The sequence below is a fragment of the Zeus faber genome (genome assembly GCF_960531495.2).
Source record: "Zeus faber genome assembly, chromosome: 15".
NCBI classification, from domain to species: domain Eukaryota; kingdom Metazoa; phylum Chordata; class Actinopteri; order Zeiformes; family Zeidae; genus Zeus; species Zeus faber.
This window is the reverse complement of record NC_137194.1, coordinates 12,413,685-12,421,392: the sequence shown is the minus strand read 5'-3', so window position 1 is coordinate 12,421,392 and position 7,708 is coordinate 12,413,685. Positions and strand designations below refer to the sequence as shown.

The window sequence follows — 7,708 nt, the reverse complement described above, 5'->3', positions numbered from 1 at the left end:
TCTGCTCAAGCTCTGTTGCACACGGTTGATTCACCCACAAACGTTCAAGTGCGAGACTATCATGTCTGGAGACGCACACACACATACACACACACACACACACACACACACCACACATGCAAAAAGGCTCGGCGCGGCACTTGCCCACTCGCTCTTACATGCCAAGATGGCAGACATGCAACCTGACACAAATAGACAGAGAGAAAAGATTTTTATGGCAGTGAGAAGGGAAGAGAGAGGGAGGGGTATATCGATGTGTGTGTGAATGTTTGAAGGGGTGCATGCACTGCAGATGTATTCCTGTGAGTGCTTATTCATGTATTTATGTGTAAGAAGGGGGGAGAGAGTGTGTGTGAGAGAGAGCGAGAGAGAGAGAGAGCGAGAGAGAGAGAGAGAGAGAGAGAGAGAGAGAGAGAGAGTGTGAAGAGTTTGCATGTGAGCAAGTTGACAAGGGAGGGATGCTTTCATTAAAGGTGATGAGCAGTAGCAGCTCCTGTCAACAGCTGTGAAAAGCCTATTACCTGTGTGCCTCACACACAAACACGCTTCCCACACACGCACGCACGCACGCACGCACGCACGCACGCACGCACGCACGCACGCACGCACGCACGCACGCACGCACGCACGCACGCACACCCTGTAAAGAGGCCCAGGTTGGAGACCTTTTGAAAGAGGGACTGTGATAAAACAGAGCTGCTGTCAGGGAGACAGTCCAGCTTGGAGCGTTTGAAAGACACCAAACTGGACGGGAGCGGGGGGACGCCAGCCCATAACCAACAGCGCCCCAGGAATTTACACCCCTCTGTCAGAAGCTGCACAAAGTCACGAAACACAGGAGAGAGACACACATACACACACACGATCAGATACGGATATTTCGGATGCACTGGCATGTGCTTCTGTTCCCTCCGGCCGTCAGGTGGTAACGGCTAATGACATAACTACAGATTCCAGTGGCACGTGACACAAATGCTTGGAAGTGTGTGTGTGTGTGTGTGTGTGTGTGTGTGTGTGTGTGTGTGTGTGCACGTGCGCGCGTGTGCCCGAGCACACATACTTTTCTATCTGCACTTCCTTTCAGAAAAGGTGTCCATGCAAAGGAGACCAGGAAAGACAGCAGGCGGACTGAGCCCGTATCTTTAGGGCACTTTTCAGAAAGTGGAATTACCCCTTCAGTTTGTAGCGGCACACTTTCAAAACAGCCTTTCTTCTTTACTGCACCTCATAAAGAACCTTTGATATTTTCTTGGTGGAGTTGACCAAGCATTTGGCAGCAGGCGTCAACCCCCTTTAGCTACACCGCCACCACACAGCCCAGTCAGGAAACACACAAGGGGGCGAAACCTGTCGAAACTCCCACACACACACACACACACACACACACACACACACGCGCGCGCGTGCGACACACACGCGCGCGTGTGCGCGTGCGCGCGCACGCACGCAAAGCCGCCAGGAAGTCTCACACTTACGTGGAACCTGAGAAGAAGTAGTTTCGAAATGAGAGCAAGCAGTTGGAAATATCAAATACAAACTTTCAGAAGTGAAAACATAAAGGTGTGAAGGGGAATTGCCCTTTACAGTGGCTGCTCGGGGAGAGGCGGAGTGACTTGTGCAGATCCGCGGAAGAAACGTGCCCCCGCTTCCCTGCAGCGAGCTCCAGCCGACTCTTCATCTGCCCGGCAGAACGCTGTGAGCGGGCTCCTCCGCCGGTGACTGGAGGGTGAACCCATGGCTGCGAATCTGGCGCGGGACCGGGCAATTGATCATGTCAGGCAGACAGGTCGAGCTGCGGCCAGGCAGGGAGGCAGACGGGGAGAGGAGGCCGGCCGGCGAGGTGGAGAGGGAGAGGAGCAGAGGAGAGTCGTCGGGGGGGGAAGCCCCGCGTCTTTGATCTCCGTGTTGTTTCTCATCCTCCCAGACTTCCTCTCACCATCTGTAGCCCTGGCTCTCACCTGTCTGTCTCTGGCAAGGCTGCTAATGCTCGTTCAGTTGCTATTGCTTCCTCCCCATAACAATAGAAACCTAAAAAAGTAGAAGTAGTCCCGCCGTGGAGGCAGCCCCACTCTGTCAGAGGAAGTGAGGGGAAAGGAGGATAACGTAAACAACAACAGTAGTATTCACACTCGCTTGTTGAGGGAAGCACCGCAGACCAAAGATTGCAAACCAAAACTCTCAATTACAGAAAGATGCACACCCACAAGCATACAGACGACACGCTGTGACACGCTTATGAGCTAACTTAAAACTAATTCAACTCCAGTGTGCATTTCCTTTTTTATAGAACTTCATCTAAAGGGCACCACAGCACGTACTGTACATGTTTTCCAAAAGCCACAGCTAATCAACGCAGTCCATCCAACCTCGCCGCCACATTACTCATTCCGAATCATGTGTCATTTGATTTGGAGGGCAAGACTCAGAGAAGTCTCACTCTCTGTAACGGCTTTCTAAAGAAAGAAGGCAACGCAGAAACTGAAAAAATTAAGCCTGCAGATAAAAATCAGGCAACACAAATGAAAACCTGCTGCTTCCTGTTGTCAAAGTCATTTGTGGGACGCTGGGCTTTCTCATGAACAACATTACTGGTTCATACTAAATCCCGTAAATTGGCAAATACTGTCTTACTCACATCAGACGGAAGAACAACCAAAGTTACTTCTGCTTTGACTGACCCAATTGAGTAATGCATATTTCACTTTTTGCTTGGCAACCAACGGCCAATGGGGGGCCCAATTCCCTCTCTGGGCAGCGGTTGCCAGGCACTGACGAGTCATTAAGAAAGTGACTTCCTTCTCAGTCCGGCCCAAGTCTTTTGCCAGTTGTACCTGAGACTGACACATATTTGGAAGTAAATGTTACTCCACAGACTGGTTACCCAGCTTGCATATCAGCACCATCTCCAAAAAGGCACTCAATATTGATGAACTACGCCTAAATGTAATTCATAGCCCTTAACTTCTTCGCTGGACTGTCTTCCTGTCTGACTCAAAGTTTGTCTCCCTGCTTGTATGGCCTCCTTTCTCCGGTGTGCTTCTGGCTAATATGAGGGCTCTCTAATATAGGAGCTGAAGCTGACAGCCCCCTTCCTGTTGACAAGATGCCTACAGCCCACTATTCCTCGCCCAGATGTGAGATTTAAAGTGGAGGGGTGGGCAAGGTGGTAGCTAGCTTGTATCCGGTAACAAAGTATCGTCCTCTTACTGTTGTGCCCAATGAGAGCAAGTAAAGCAGCCCATCGGCAGTCGCAAGGCACATACACAAGAACTCCCAATGCACAGAGAGTGCTTTGTGGAGACCTCCATTGACATTCATGTCCTGGCAGTAAAAGGTTTCAAAGAACTCTCAGCTATGCCTGGGGACGCCTTTACACGGATGGCAGCACACATACCTGTTCCTCCTCAGTGATCACAAAGGTAAAATATACAGTACACAAACAGAAACACAGAGAAATGGACAAGCGTACACAAGGCCGCACACACAAACGCTCACATGCAAATGAATTAATGTAGGGATGATTAAGATTTTATGTACCCTTTCCAGCCATAGTCATTGGTCACGGCAGTTGCATGTATGCACAGTGGCAGAATTTGACTAATATCTTGGCAAATGTGATGCCCTCATGTGTGTCTCTCTCCCATGGTTCCTCCATTAGTTTCAAACTCTCGGCCCAGATAATGGCTGTAGAATACCAGCTGCCAACCACTCCCTTCCCAGTGCCGCTGTCTGCTGGGTAAACAAAGCCCATTCACAGTCAGACACTCGGCTGGGTTTTTAGTACCAACTCGACCCGCCGGGCTCCGAGACTCTCATAACAGTCGGCCCTAGCAACTCTCGAACCAAGCCGTCAGTCAATAACACGGTGGTAACAGAACCGCGTCCCTCACACTCGGCTCACACATGGTTCTAAGCTGACATATACACACTTCTATACACTCCTATACAGGGTACACACATGCTTCAGAAATACCCATGGCAAGGAGATGCAGTGCACATTTACTTTGTGTATTTGCAATACACACATACTCTATATTATCTGGCGCCTGTACTCGGGCACGGGCATCGAGTGCACGCAAGCCGACGCCAAAAGACACACACGCGCCAACTAACACATACACTCCTCGCCTGCCAATCTCCCACCTCTCCTTTGTATGAGGGAAAATGTGTCTGGCAGTCAAACCAAGTGCTGTCGGTAAACAGATATAATAGCGGTAGCCAGACAGTGGTGTTAGGGCGGGCAGCCACAATGGCTCTGTGAGTAGAAAAGTGTTTTGAAAGTCTACAACTTCATATCCCGGAACAGCTGGTGGAACTCACACACAGGAGCTTATTGTCGGACCTGTTGCTTCAGAACAGTCCTGTCCTGTCCTGTCCTGTCGTTCTGCTGAGCTACCTTAATAACAATGTATATTCGTTTTTCACCAACACGGAACGGAAGAGACCGACAGACAGTCAGTCTGAGGTAATGGATCCATCCCATCCTGGCGGTTTGGCCTCGCCGAGGAGTTTTATTTACAGTGGTGTGACTGACGTCGCAGGGGGGCTATAAACTGCCATTAGAGCGGAGCTGGATTCCAACGCATGCGTGTGGAATCCAGCCTGGCACATTGTCCGTCTGTGGCTTTGAGACAGCAGCCCCCGGTGGCAGGGCCCGCCGCACATGCACACACCACACCTCGGTGCTATGTCCACGGAAGGCATGTGCATGGACAGAAAGTCAAAAAGGCATGTGTATTGTCCACTCGCATAACGAGGAATCCCAAAAAACTTGTTAAAATGAAGTGAATGCCAGTGGTTTGCTCTTGTTTATTTTTAGTCAGCAATGTCTATTAAAGGTTTCAGCCATGACAGAAGTGTTTGTAATCTGGCTTCAATACAGCAGCAAGAGCAGCAACAGTTGTTGAGCTGGTGAACAGTGAACATCATTTGGCACGTTTCATTTGACTAGTGATTTACTTTTATTAAGTTGATTTGGTTTTACATTCTTATCTAGTCTGACCTGCTTGTTTTCAGAGCTGCAGGCGACGTGGAAGCAGTAAAGCCCTGCTTGTCCTATTTCCACTGTGATGACCTGCGATTAGCTCATTACCTCAGCTTTTTAACATGTACTGCGCTATGTGACGTTATCTTGATGGGATTAACGAGGCCTGTGTAATATATATATATAACAACGCTGACAAATGCACAACTGCGGCAACACCAGGAGTCATTCTCTCCAATTCTTTGTCTCGCTCTCTCTCTCTCTCTCTCTCTCTCTGTTATCCATCACATGCAAGCACGCGCACACACACACACACACACAGACACACACTGACACACACTGACACACTGACACACACACACACACACACACACACACACACACACACACAACTATCAATTCCCAGCCCTGCCCCCTCAGGCATTCTAATCTTTTAATTGAATCTTTTGTAATTATAATGAAATAACTGAAGACTTCCATCAGGGTAGAAAATGATCAGGCTAGAATGTGCCAGCGGTCACGGGAAGTCCTTCTTCCTCTGCCATCGCTGCCTCGATACACTCTAATTTCAATTAACTCCTCAATCCACATTTGAACAGCACATTAGTGGAAAACAAAGACCAGTGTGTGTGTGTGTGTGTGTGTGCGCCTGTGTAGGTGTGTGTGTGTGTGTGTGTGTGTGTGTGTGTGCGTGTGTGTGTGTGTGTGTGTGTGTGTGTGTGTGTGTGTTTGGCTGCGTGGTGGATTACGTCAGCGATCTATTAGCACCCGTCACTTGGACGCATCTCCAGCCAGGATCAGAATGAATTTAGCAACAATAAGAAAATAGCGCAGGGGGCTACGAGATCAGTTTCGGTGAGAAAGATCCACTTCCCCTCCTACTGACCCTGGAGAACGGCTAAGCTTAATTGCCTCATTCATCTAAGCAAATTAACATTGACAGAGAGGGGATTGGTCTGCATAGGCTCTCTCAAATGGCTTGTGTGGCAGTTGACTAATTTAGTTCTCATTGACGTATGACTAAATCAGTGTCCATTATCCTCCTGCACGGGGCAGCTCAGATGTAGTACCAGCTCCGTGGCATAAGGCACTTAAGAGCATTACGCGACCGAAGCCGCTTGAAAGGCTCCCCCCATTTCACAAGAATGACAAGGCCGCCACACATGGTGTAGATCTGACATTGGCCAGGCCGTAGCCTCTGACTAACCTCTGACATTGAGGTCTCCCGCTGCTGAAAAAAGAAAAACAAAAAAACAAAAAAAAACTGAAAGAAAACTGACAACACACTTTTAATTGTCCCTAGATTAGAGACAATCGCCGCCAGGGAAGATTCACCGCCGAGACAAGGGGACGTTAAGTTCTTCTGTTTCCGTTTGCAGGACACACATTTACTCAGCAGTTTCTGCCAAATTTCAAACGTGTGGAGTGCAGTTTTAAGACGAACAAAGATCTTCCCGCTTTGTGTGTAAAAAACACGATTGAACGCGTTTCCTTCACACCTCTGAATTTGTGATTAGTCTCATGCCATCCCCAACCGACTTTCCCTTTCAAACCAAGGGAATTATTTTGATATGTCGGTTTGAAGTGTGGCATTGGGAGCCCGAGAGCTCCCTCTGTTCTGCAGCTGGGACAGACTAATGAGATATCAGACTCAAGCATCAATTCATCAGCCTCATTGACGAGGACAATGAGGGGCAACTGGTCGGGTAAAGAGAGCCATTATGGCTCTTGGTGTGGGATAGGGCAGCCTTGTTTACAAAGGTTATTGGGCACAGAGGGGTGAAACAGTACACCGCGGCGCCCATTGCTGCAGCGAGCCCAACTCCCTCAGCCTCGGGGTAAAGTTCTCTTGACCGCTCAGAGACTTTTTATCTCTTTGATTTCCTGGAACAAAGAACAAAAGGGAACGCATTTCTGGAACCTGAAGGGCTAATTCCAAAAAAGTGTGCGCGCGCACGTGTGTTTGTGTCTGTGTGTGTGTGTGTGTGTGTGCGTGCGTGCATGCGCGTGTGCGTGTATATATGTGCGTTTGAATGGCTTAAAAGGAGGGGAAGACGACGCCTGATTGATTAAACAAACACATCTCCTCTTGTTATGATCAGGCCTCCACTGACAGGGCATCTGTCTTCATTAAAGCTCGGCCAGTGTGCATGACAGCCACTGAAACGCTGGTGTCTTCACGATTAATGAAGACGGATGACCGCCCCCCCGAGACGCGGCGCAGAAAGGAACAAAAAAGCAGAAGGTCGAACAAATACAAATAGAGAGAGAAATGCTTTTCAGAGAGCGAGAGAGAGAGGGAGAGAGAGGGAGCCCTGAAAAGCAGGAATGCATTAAAATTTTTCTCCTGCGACCGCTTGAGCTCTCCATGTTTCTTTGCTTGTTTTGGGGTTTTTTTCTGGTGCTGTGATGTTGCTCCTATCTCCACACACACACACACACACACACACACATACACACACACACACACTTATTTTCCTCTCTCACACGCTAGTGCAGCTCCCCCCTGGAAGCCAATGAAAAAGGACCCGAGTTTTGTCTGTCCGGAGACAGGCCTGTTGTCAGAGCCTTGTGTGAATTCTGGGGCGGAAGGAAACCAAGGAAGAATGACAGGCTGACGGAGAGAGAGAGGGGCGGGGGGGAGGGAAGGGGGGCCGGCCAGAAGATATCTCTGCTTCTCAGAGATCTCACATCCATTCCACGTTACTAATTTATTCATCCATT

General features: G+C 49.1%; 1 protein-coding gene across 1 annotated transcript in view; it reads right to left on the bottom strand.

Annotated features, from left to right (window-relative positions):
* The window catches only part of rarga (retinoic acid receptor gamma a), a 23,173-nt gene that overhangs the window by 13,980 nt on the left and 1,485 nt on the right, over positions 1 to 7,708 (bottom strand).